Below are 13536 nucleotides of genomic sequence, written 5' to 3' on the forward strand. Positions count from 1 at the left end.
ATTGACCTCTTGTGCCTGCTGGAACACAGCCCAAAAGCCACTTGACTTACTTGTGCTTAAGCTTTGCTCTGCATGAATGTCTACTGTTTTACTAGCAGTAAGTTATGTAATATTCATGGTTTAATGGTGCATATTCCACTAATAGACTGGGTAGATGCCAGCAGACTACATCCAAGCAGTACTGCACATTTGCTTTGTTGACCTCTGTACTCATTCAATCACATGAAGTAGTTACAGCTGGGACTCCAGTAAGGAATTCCAACTTCCAAAATGTTCCCACTGCCACTATGCAAATGCTAGCAAAGAGCCTCTGTTGTAATTAGCCTAGATTTCCTTACAATATCTAGTTACAAAGGAGTACCATGAATATTCATGGCCAATTCATTTGAATTACGAACATTCATGAATAAATCATTTGGCTGAGAACAGGGTACCGTATGTTGCATTTCATGGCTCCTGTGATTTATTCCATAGTGTTACAATTTGTAATATTAGCAGCTATCATAAAGTTTATTTTTCAAGCCTTCATTTCCAGCTGTGACCGTGGCACTCTGGGGATCAGATAAGCCTTTTCTTATACCCTGTAAGGTCAGATCACAGCCTAAACACATAATGCAGATTTACTGCTCTTCTACTACACATTCTCATTAGTGCTTCTGCAAGGTGCCTTTGTTCTCTGGGTGTATGACACCAGCCTCAGACAAAGAGGGAATGCTTTCAGCGCAGTTTCTGGGCTGGCACTGAGAAGAGAGACACAATGCTGGAGGAAGCAGTGAAGCAGATTGTCCAGAGACTTTGTGCAGTGTCCGTCCCTGAGGGTTTCCCAAGGTGAGATTGGTTAAAGCCTGGAGCAACACAAGAACAGGTGTGATGTTAACACTGAAATCTGTGAGCTAACTGGTTTCTATATGGCCAGCAGTAAGGAAGCAGAAAGTTCCTTATATTAACAAAATTTATCATATTTCTATATTTGTTCTGTCATAAGAGAAGTCAAACAGTATCCATACAGTTTATTGTTGTAATACCATCCTTTAGAGAGAGGGCCATTCACTTTTTCTTGTATCCTGTCTATTATCTTCAAGTACAGCAATTCTGCATTTTGGCATTCTTAGAAATGACAAAATTAGTAATGATTTATTCATTACTTTTGCTGGTCATTAGTTGAGTTTGAAAGGGAGAGACAACATCACATGATCAAGCACTGCTCAAATGCTGGAGAGCAAAATTAGGAGACTGAGAGATTCACAGGCAATAACCACTTATTAGTAATTGAGTTCCTCCCATGTGGTTGAATAATAAACAGACGCAAGGCAACCAAGACCTCATTACCAATAATATTTGTGCCAGAAAAGAGAATATGTTTCTGAATAAACTAGCAAATGTGTGAGGCTTAAGCATTCCCTGTTAACAGTGTAACTACAGAAGAACAGAGTTAGTCCATGTTGTTCTATAAATACTTCATTTGGGTATGATATCATGGCCTGAGGACAACTTGCTTGCTGACAGGTATTGCCATCTATAGTCTACTTGCAAGAAATAGAGATGCTTCTGTTAAAATCAAGTGTACTCTGAAAAAAAAAAAAAAAAAAAACCAACAAAAAACCCCAAAAAACCTCAACAAATAAAAAATAACCCACCACCTCAAAAGCTAACAAAAACATGTCACAAAGCAGATATGAGATGAAGGGGAAAAAAAATAATCGTGATTTATAGAGTTAAAAGGTCTATGCATAGAATGTGGGAAACAAGAACTTGAACTCCTGATTAACACTGGCAATTGCTATCTACCCCAAGACCCGCTTGGAATAACTCCCATAACAAATTCCTTTCTAATCAAAGTCACAGTTTGTAGATCGCTGATGTTATGGCCTTTTAATGCTTCTGTGCTATGAAATGAAGATTCTGATATGGCATTTCTGGTCATAATTTCATGAGTCTCAGACATATAATAGATGGAAAGAAGATAACTTGTAATTGATAAGAGTCTGAAAAACTGTATTAGAAATAGGAAAAAAAAAAACCCAACAAAAACTGAAGAGCTGGTTTTGTATCTTATATAATTTCCTTCCATGGCCACTTAGCAAACATATGGAAGAGAACAGTGGTTGAATTATTTGAATTTGAAGGAAAACAATAATAGAGAATGAAGCCAAATGCATGATAGGAAATCACCAATACATCTGAAAGAAATCTAAGAATGACTTGGCCTTCTGTCTGAGTTCACTGAACTTATATTTACAGAGGTTAACTCCTTTATTATATGTTTTGATTAAAGAAAATCCAAAAATGATAACATTGATTTTCAAATTATAAAAAGACTGTTCAGGTGTAAAATACGGATGATATAAACTGAGGAAATTCTGCCTTTTTTGGCTTTCTGTGACAGCTGAACTGATTGTGAATGTGAGAATAACAGGTCATCTTGCAAGCAGGCTGAATTCAACATAAAAATAAATTGTTTCACATATTGAAATCTAGAAGAAGCCCCTGCTTTCAGAACATAAAATTTTAAAGAACTGAGAGATCTATGCTTTGAAGATACAGAGGTCTGTTATTGCTGTTCCTTAGTCTCCTATTGCTGTTCCTTAGTCTCCTTTGCACTTTGGAAGAGAACATACCAGTGACTTGTTGATTAGCCAAGCATTTGACCTTAAATTTACTCAGGTCTTTGGGAAGACTTAATTTTTAAATTCTGCATAATCAGAGTTCAACAGCAGGGCATGACAAGGCACCAGAATAAGGCAGATTAGACTAGAGCAGAAAAGACCAAGGGTAAACATAACAGATTTCAGTATGTAACAGCGCTAGAAAAAGCAAAATAAAAAAATGTTTCCAATATGTGCTGGAAATAAATGGCAGTTTCAGTAAGGGCAAGGCTGTACATTAGGAAAATATTTTTAAATAGGGAGCTTTTAAACTCACTCAAAATGGGAAAAGAACAACCTTATACTGAAAGGAGAAAAAAGTAATGAACAGATATATTGGTGTCATCTAAATGATAAACAAACCTTTTTTGCCAAAGTTTGTGAAAGAATAAAACCACTTTTTAAAATGTTTAAAAAAATATATACTCTTTGCATTTATGAAGGTAGTTGTTACAAAGTGGTTTTTAACTTTTTTTCTTTTTTTTTTTATTTTCTTAAATTATGTGTGCTATAATGGAGTAGATCTGTCTGCCCCAGTCTGTCTGTCATTGTTTCTTGGGGGACTCCTTAGCAGATCTGCCTCATCTTGCACTGAACCTTCCCAACCTTTCTCTCAAATATATCTGAAAAAATTGTTGTGCCTGGTAGTTGACGTATGGTTGAAGGCAATCAGTATTCATAGTTAAACTGAGTAAAACCTTAAACAATTGCAGGTACTGCCTGAGGGAATTTGTCTTACTGGAATCAGGTATAAGAACAGATGATGAATCTTTGGAGAACAAAAGGCTCACAATTAAAAAGCAATGCTCGATATTTTAGTAAGATACCAAATCCAAACAGAAGGTACACTGTCTTTGTGGGTTTTTTTACAAGAGGATGTAGTGCCTGCAGGTTAAAAAAAAAAAAAAACCAAACACCAAAAAAAAAAAAAAAAAAAAAAAACCTAACCAAACCAACCAAAGAAAAAAACCCAGAAAAAGACTGAATAAGAGAATTCTTCCCAATTTCAAACATGACCTGTCAGACTAAAAGCAAGGTTGAAATCAGACATAAAAATACTTCTAAAAGTGGTGTATTTTTTTACACTTTTTAAGACTTGAACTTGGGGTGAGATGACTTTTCAAAAGGGTAAATTTTTCAGAAAATCACATTTTTAAGAGCCTTTTTTCATTTTATTTCTCTTGAAAGCTTGTTTATTCTATTATGAAGCCAAATGCCAAGCCAAAAGATACCCACATGTCTCATGAAGAAAGCAATTTCTGGGAAGGAAGGAAGGAAGGAAGGAAGGAAGGAAGGAAGGAAGGAAGGAAGGAAGGAAGGAAGGAAGGAAGGAAGGAAGGAAGGAAGGAAGGAAGGAAGGAAGGAAGGAAGGAAGGAAGGAAGGAAGGAAGGAAGGAAGGAAGGAAGGAAGGAAGGAAGGAAGGAAGGAAGGAAGGAAGGAAGGAAGGAAGGAAGGAAGGAAGGAAGGAAGGAAGGAAGGAAGGAAGGAAGGAAGGAAGGAAGGAAGGAAGGAAGGAAGGAAGGAAGGAAGGAAGGAAGGAAGGAAGGAAGGAAGGAAGGAAGGAAGGAAGGAAGGAAGGAAGGAAGGAAGGAAGGAAGGAAGGAAGGAAGGAAGGAAGGAAGGAAGGAAGGAAGGAAGGAAGGAAGGAAGGAAGGAAGGAAGGAAGGAAGGAAGGAAGGAAGGAAGGAAGGAAGGAAGGAAGGAAGGAAGGAAGGAAGGAAGGAAGGAAGGAAGGAAGGAAGGAAGGAAGGAAGGAAGGAAGGAAGGAAGGAAGGAAGGAAGGAAGGAAGGAAGGAAGGAAGGAAGGAAGGAAGGAAGGAAGGAAAATATTTAAGGAACTAGCTACAGGGCTTAGAAGGTGTGGACAACAGAATCGCGCAGATGAGTAAACCTGGAAATTAGCTCCAGGAATCCAGTTAGAGTAGTTAGAAAAATATCTGAGTTGAGATCCACTTACTGTGAGCTGGCTTTACAGTACAATTTTAAGTTTTGATGTGTGTCCAATAAACCATGGAGAAAGACGCCCTATCCCATTGTCAGGTGGATCTGAGCTTCTTTGTTTGGCTAGATTAACAACAACAAGGCTCTTAACAACAAAAGACTAAAGAATCAACTGCAGTCTCCAAGTCATACCATAAAATATGATCTTATTACTGAGGCTGCTTTTGTTGTAAATGGCAGAGGGATGGTAACAAACAAACAAGCATGGCTGGACGTTAAGAAATGCCTTCCTTCTCTCATCCCAAATATTCCCCTCTTTTAATGTCACTGCAATTTCATTGAAATAGATGTTTTGGGATTTTTGGATGGAAAATTATTATGATGCAGAAAATTGTTTTAACTTAAGGATGAGGAAAAGTTATGTTGAGGAGGTGACATACTTCCTTAATAATAGGGTGCAAATTATTCCAGGCATTAGTGATCAGAACATAAATTGGTATGAGTCTCCTGCCAGAGAAAAGAGACTGCTACTTGATTCTAAACTTTCTTGTTCCCACTCTGCAAAGTACGTTAAATGAGCCCTGATTTATATTGGCTCTGATTTACATTTGGCACTACTCTGGCACCAAGCATTACAAAGAGCTTTAAACTGTGAGTGAATATACAGCTCACTGTAATTTAAGAACATTTTGAGGTCATTTTATGCTGGCAGAGTGTAAGATATTTGGGCTTCTGGTGTCTAGACTAACAGGGCAAAAAGGCCTCCTACAATTCTGACAGAGCGAAGATTGATGAAAAAAAGAGACAAGCTGCCACCTCACCCTCACCCCAACACTTAGCATCAGGAGGAGCATCTGAGCCAGGCAGCTGGGGCATGTGACCCCATGGACAGGAACAAAAACTACTGCTGCTCAAAGCTGTGTCAGACAGACCCAGCATTAAATCCACCCTGGGCACAATTCAGATGACCCTGAAGATGCTGACAGCTACTGAGGAGAAGACTGGATTCTGAGTTGTAAAACTATCCCTAAGGCCTGGAATAGCTTCCTACTGAACTAACAATATTACTATGGCTATTAAACCAAGATTACCAAAATTAATAATAGTAATAGCAATTATAGTAATAATAGTAATAATAATAGTAATAATAGTAATAATAGTAATAATAGTAATAATAGTAATAATAGTAATAATAGTAATAATAGTAATAATAGTAATAATAGTAATAATAGTAATAATAGTAGTAGTAGTGGTGGAATCCTGCTTCATTCTTGTTACTTTTATTTCCTGACACTGAAATAATATTCAACTATCATGTAGGAGCAATGATATTTAAGATATATCAGATATACTGAAGATATCACTTATATATTCCCCAAGACAGGTGGGTCCCTGCCCCTGGAAAAGGGCTTGGAACTAGATTATCTTTTAGGTCTCATCCAACTCTAGATATTCTATGAGTCTACAGTATAAATAATACAGCTTTGAGTCATTCTTGACCTCACGGATCTTAATTTTGTTCTTTTAATATTATGAAATTCTCAGTTGTAACACTGCTTGAAAATATTTAATGCTTGTTCTTAAATAAATACAGGTTACATACTCAAAAACTGCACATTTTTATTCCATTGAAATTTAAATTGTTTCCTTTTATGTCTGAGAGTTGTAAAAATAAATCAAAAGAAAAGTGTCAAAACATTAATGGATGTAATCTTGCTGTTCTGAGGCTATTTTTCTCTACTGGATAGAACAGCATTATTCAATCATAACTCATATTAGGTCACTTCATATGATGAGGGTTCCTTTCAAATGAGACCTGCCTTTCATTCCCACAAGGAAATAGTACAGCTCTTTCCATCCTTCCATGAAGAAACAAACTAATACTCAATTAGATCTATACTTTTCTTCATCCCAGGTTCAAGAGTATCCTTTTTAGTCTTTAAATCCTTTAAAAATTGACTACAAAAGTTCTGGCACATCAGGGCTAGTTGAAAAAGGAAAAAGTACACATCTGAATCATAGTTTTGTAAGCATTTCTTCATTTTACCATATGATCAAATGGCTGTTATGAGTATCAATAAATAACAGTAATGCAAGTCAAATACTGTCCATACACTAATAAATCATCTGACAGAAAACCTATTCAAATTCCACAACAGCAGCAACACTCACAGCTATACAATAAAATATGACATATAACTCACAACTTGGAACTCCCAGATGTATTTCTCCACTATTCACAGTCTCATAATATCCAATTACTTTTACAAATGCAATTGCAAAAAGTTATGCTAAGCAACTTTACATGTTTGTATCCACTGAGGATTTGTTATAAAATTGCCAATCTCAAACACGTCCTTAATCTCATTAAACAGTTATCTATTCACCCGGGGAACTTTGGCAAAATTAAAGGTTTAGTTTCCTTTATGATATGACTGCTATTACTTTGTTTCTTGCACAGGAACTTTTATTGGAGGATCTCAAAGCAGTTTACAAACTTTAATAAATTAAGCTGCTTATCTCATTTGTCACATAGATAAGCATTATTATCCCACCTTTGTAGATACAGTCAAGTCAGGTATAGCAGTCCATAAATTTCTTCATAAGGGTAAGCATTCTGTATAGCAATGCTTACAGATTGTGACAAAAAATTAAATTTCCCAGAAAGCTGTGGTATTTAATATCAAACATATTTTTATCATGAATGAACATGAAACAAAATATCAAGTTCAATTTGTAATTTGGCATCTGACTCTGAAATCAAAGTGTACCACCTTGAGAAAAACACCTTTTTTTTCTTCCAAAAATACTGTAGGAAAGAAGCCAATCATTACTTTATCTTTCATGACTAAAAGAGTGAGCAACTAAGCCAAATAACAAAACACTATCTATCCAAGATGCCTGGTCATAATAAATTATAGTTTTATCTTCCAGGCCCTTAGCCAAAATTATCCACAGAATATAAAGGTTAAAAAAGCAGCATAATATTTTCACCATTTATTTATAAAAAGCTTTAACAGTTGCAGAGCACTGGGAATGGAATGTTATGTATTAAGTTACGTTTTACAACTCTTCACATCAGATTTTTTCTTTTTCAATGAAAAGCTTTCTATAAACTTTTTTATCAGTGTTTCTGGTTCTCCTCTGGAAAAACAATTTAAACTGTGCAGTGTTCTATTCTGTCACTTCAGGTTCTTCTGGTGGTCTTGCTGCCTTGTCATTTAAGTCTTCTGGTCAGCCACCTTCAGAGAGAGTTGGAAATGATGGGTGGCCAGAGGAAATGAGAAGCCTTCTTATGGTCTTGGTTAATCTGCCACCTTAATTTTAAGAATAAAAAAGTAGTGTTAAAAAATCAGATCCTTCTTGGTTTTTACTCAAACAGTAACCAAAATTAGCAGGGTTTAAGGACAGAGTAGTTACAGGCCATGCTTCACCATCCACACTCCAGTTGTTTCTCAGGAATGTTTTGTGACAGAAATGGTCTCTGTTCATTTAGTAAACAACACTTAATTTTTATTCTGTGCACTGAATCTATCATTGCCTAAACCCAGTGAAGCCCCAGTTCCAGGTGATACCTTCAGGGGTCATTTAATACAAAAAGAAACGATCCTCAGAAGGCTGGTCCTGAGGACCAAAACAAAAACAAAAAAAAAAACCAAAAGGGAAAAAAGAGGGAAATATGTGGACATTTTTCACTTAGACATTAACTGTAATATTAAGTGAGGCAGAGTAGCTGACCTTAGCTCACTGACCAGTGAATTGGCTTGAAATGTAGAAACTAGATCCACAGACTTCATGTATTAATTGTTTGATTGTCATTACAAACTATGTCAACCTTAACATAGAATAGAGAGGAAATAACCACTAGGGTAAGAAAATACATCAGCTACATCCCCCTAAAATCAAAGCTTCGGAATGGGGATTTAACAACTTGCATGAAAGTTCCTCAAACACCAGATTCCAGATTGTGCCTTCACTACCCGTCTTTTGGGTGGACTGCACCTCCTGACACTGTGGGTTATCTACTTGGAAGTTCCTGGTTCTGACTTTCATAATTCACAGCTTAGCCTAGGATACAACTTGATTTAATTTCTTACCTGTGAGACAATTATTATTATTTAGGTATCCTTGTGTATATCCACCATTTGAAAACTTGTTGCCCACAAGTTTAAAAAGCAACTGTATTTTTTACAGAATGCTGTTATTACTTAGATCAAAAATTTAGACACTTTTATGTTTAAGTCTGCATTTCTAGACCTTGGACTATTGCAGTTTCTTTATATTGGCTTTTCAGAAAACCTATTTGGTTCATTTCTGTCAAGGGGACAGGTATAACTTCTCTTGGCAGAAGTCAATAGTTGTTTTTCATTTCTTTGCATCAGCTGGAAAAAGCCCTGGATTTATTTTGCAATTCAGTGACTAATCCTGAGGGGTCCTAGAATTTCACAGCATGGACCAAAAAGGACCAAAGTGCTTTGGGTCTGTATCATCCAGAATACATATTTTCTGCTCATGAATTTGCTTAATCTTTTCAACTACACAGAATGAGAGCTATTTAGAGAATTCTGTGCTCCAGTCCAGTGTCTCCTCATGCAATGCATATTGTTCAGCTGGTTCTCTGTGTGAAATGGCCCTGCTGGCCAAGAAGCCTTGGCCATCATACTGGAAGACAAGAGCACTCAGTGTAGGGTATGAGTGATTAAGCATTTCTGTCCACCCATTAGCACTTGGACCTTTTATCTGGTGCTCGAAGAGTCTTTTTATTTTCCTGCACTTAAATCTTTTATCATGTATCTCCCATCTTATCAAGAGTCCCACCAGATAAGCTTTGTCTGGTGGGACTCTTGATAAGATGGGAGATACATGGCTTTAGCTTGATAGATTCAGGACAACAAGCATTTTTCTTTTCCTATTGTTCTTTCATTGACTGGAAGGTGTCAGCGAGTCATGTGAATCTTTCTCCCTCTGTCCATATATAAATGGGCATTCCTTTGTTCTGACTTTCATATTCATATCTCAGCTGTGTATGGAAAGTACAAATATTATGCTTTGTTTTTATCAACACCATTAGCATAAGAAAAGTGCTTGAAAAACACATAAAAATTCACCTCGAGTCTCTTGTACTGTAGGGTCTTGACAGCAATGCCATTTATGTTTCTATCCTTTCTCAACCAGAAGTTAAAGCTCTTAACTATGAGATTATACTGCTTAGTTTGAAAGCTTTTGCGAGCCTCTGTAGTATAATAATTTTACTTTAGGGAGCATGTAATTTTAAGTTCTTGAATAACGCCACACATTTTTATGGTATTATTAAAGTTTGTAATTTTATTTCCCTGTGACAATTAAGTGCACACCAATATTATGGAATTTTTCCCTCCATCACAGTTGAATGAAATTGGAATGGAGTATTATACGGTAGGTTGGAAGTTCTGATCTCTGGAAATGTTAAAGGTTTTCTAGTTCCCTTGTTACGTATCCATTTCACACATAACCAAATCCATCAATTTGTTCATTTTTCCCTTCAGCAACCTACAAGCTGTAACCAGAAAAATGTAACAAAAACATATTCGCTGTGTACTTCTTATCCAGTCCCTTTTTTTACAGGTACAGCTCACAGTGCTAAAGGAAATTAACTTTGATGTTTCACAGATTACATTTGTCAAAATGCACCTTATTTTAAACACTTGACTGCTCTTAGAGGCCCCTACAGACCCATAGGGTAAATGTTGTCTTGCTGAGGTGAGATATACTTCATGACTTGACCTGCTGCCAAAGTCAAACTCCAAGTCAAAACATACCTAAAAGTCAATCTTGGTGTAAAGCAAAGAAGATCCCATGTGTCACTGCAGTGCGTTTTGGATGAGACAGAGAAAAAATGTTGGTGCTATGGCATGAGCCTGTTCTAGCTGTAAGTCAGACCACATCTCACGTAACCCCCACAGAATTCAAGCAGAAAGCCTGTCATAATTCCAACTTTTTTTAAAATGCTATTTTTAGTAAAGACAGTTTCAAGGAACCATAGAACAGCTTGTGCTGGAGGTGACCTTAAAGATCATCCGTTTCCAACCTTCCTGCCGTGGGCAAGGACACCTTTCACCACTCCAGATTGCTCAAATCCCCATCCAACCTGACCTTGAACACTTCCAGGGAGTAACCTGTGCCAGTGCTTCACCACTCTCACTGTCAAGAATTTCTTCCTTATACCAAATCTAAACCTCTTCTCTTTCAGGTTAAAGACATTCACCCTTGTCCTGCCACTACACGCTCTTGTAAATAATCCCTCTCTATTGTTTTTGTAGGTTCCCTTCAGGCCTTCAGGAAGTCTACAATGTGGTCATACTGAAGTCTTCTCTTCTCTGGACTGGACAATTCCAATTTTCTCAGCATTTCTTCATATGAGAGGTGCTCCATCCCTTCAATCCATGTCAAAAGCTTCACAAATTCCCTTGTTTCAACTCTTGGTGAGTTTTTTTTTTGCCACAGAAACATTTACTTTTCTCTTTCTGATAAACCCATTCAAAAAAAGTTTCAGCAATTTTTTAATTTTGTACATAATTTTTATACTAGTATCTCAGATAAAACAATATAAATTAAATTCTGCATACTCATATTATTTTTATGGGAGGGGAAAATATGCTGAATTGTTTTTACTTACAGAAAATAATGTAACAGTTATATTGTCCTGTAAGGCCAACCTCATATGTTAGGCCATCAAATCACAGATATTGTAGAAAACAGTACCAAGTCAGGTTTAGACATTGTTTTTCCAGTCATTATCTAGCCATCACATACATTATTCAAAATAATCAATTATACTTTGAAAAATGAATAAGACTTTTCCTCTGGGGTGCATTCGCACCTCCGAGGTAGCTAATCTTGTACAATCTACTGTCAGAAAAAACAAAAAGAACAAAACAACTAAACCCAGGGAATACAAATCTCTGGAGAAATATTCCTGTAAATCCACTTTAAATATATATTCTGCCTAAGGCTGAGATGTATATGCATACACATATACATACATATATATATGTTAGGGACTCAATTGACTATAGTGAGACAAAAACTCTGGTATTGGATTCTTTTATTGCAGTGAATACCCAGAAATATTGAAGGTGTTACACCATCTTAATTAAAAACTGGAACAGATGAGAGGAAATTAGACTTTTAGGTGGCATTTTATCTCAGTTATGTCTGTTATTATGACCTGAGGATGACTTATTCTACTTGCCTCCCATCACAGCATGTAGAAAATCTAATAGCAAATATGACTGTATATGCAATATAAGCATAAATATTGTTTGCAAAAAAACAAAAAAGTAGGATTTTTGAATTAAATTAACAACATTAATTTACAGGAATACTGAATGACAGAGTTCAGAGAAGACATCTTCTGAGTTTTCAAGCCCAAGTCCCTGCCTTTTTTTTCTCAAATATATCACATAATGTTTCTGAGATGTTTAAAACAAAGACTTTTCCCATACTGGCCATTTTGAAAGGTTGTTGAAGAATCTCAGTTTATACATGGTTAAAAACACCTTTCTGATTATCGGTGCTGATGGGTTCATTGCAAATTTATGCTTATTTTCTTATATAGACATCACACCTGATTTGTCACCTGGAAATAACAATAAAAATCTTTCTTTACTCTTCCATCTTCAGCCTAATGGACATAACACTTTCAGCTTGAAGGAATAAAATACAGTGTCCTTTCACTTTTTCTTTTTGTCCCTCTCCAGATAGAGAAAATAATATTTCCTTAATTCCTTTGGCTATGCCTTACACATTTTGAGTCACACACTTCCATTTGTACATTATTTTGGGATCAGATAACATGTACAAATATTTTTCGTCCTCACTTATTTCCAAAGGTTGGTCTCCAAGTAACGCAGGTAATCTTGGTATTAGTGTAAAAGTGCACACAGATATATTAAATTTGCCTCTTTTCTGTGAGTTCAGTCCTCAAAGTGATCCAGTTTCTCCTGTATGATATTTTCACCCCCCACTACACATATGATGCCTCTCAACATCATTTCAAAACTGAATTTCATTAATTCATACCTATTTTGCATGAAGTCCTTAATGAAAGTACTTAATAAGATCAATCCCAAGATCAGCATTTAAAGAATCTAGAAGTAACTTTTTCCCATTCTGAATTGTCCTCTTCTAATAATATCCATTTTTATCCCTTTTGGCCAGCCTATTTCTCTACAATTTTTGTTCTAATCCCTATGTTACCTGCTTTAAATAATAGTATAATATCTGACACCATATCAAATGATTTACTGAAAACCAGACAGACTAGATCTACTATGTGTCTTTTAATTAGAAAATCAGCTATTTTATCACAGAAAGCTATCAAGTTAGTATGACACCCTCTATCGTCATAAAACCTCACAATATTTTCACCATATTATCCAATTGCCATCATGTCTTTATCATTACCTTGAAAATACATTGAAAAAGTCTATCCACTATGAAAGACAAGCTCTCAGAGCAGCAGCAATGTGAACATATTATTTTCTCCTTTCTGATGTATAGAATATTCACATACACACCAAAACAATGTTTCAAGAAATATGAACAATTCATTCCTCTTTTATATCTATGAGCTTGCCTGATGAAAAAATAGTTTTCCCAGTAACTATGTGATCCATGTGAATATGTTCCCTTTTCTGAATTTTCTTTGAAGCTACGAGTTAAAATGATTCAATCTCTCTACATACCATGGAAGTGTCAAAGATGCCTTCAAGGCTATATATTTGTCTGAAACTAAAATAACTGAGGCAAACCATTTCACACAGCTGCAAACGTCCACCACTCATAAAAAATAACATGTAAATTCCTAAATTACTTCAGTATTTTTCAAAGTGTTATGTACAACTTCTCCTGGACCAGAGAGAGAAGCAAATTCCAGTTGTGCTAGCCTACCTCCTTTGTAGATGTTTT

This window comes from Ammospiza nelsoni, chromosome 3, assembly GCF_027579445.1.
Source record: "Ammospiza nelsoni isolate bAmmNel1 chromosome 3, bAmmNel1.pri, whole genome shotgun sequence".
In the NCBI taxonomy this organism is placed as follows: Eukaryota; Metazoa; Chordata; class Aves; order Passeriformes; family Passerellidae; genus Ammospiza; species Ammospiza nelsoni.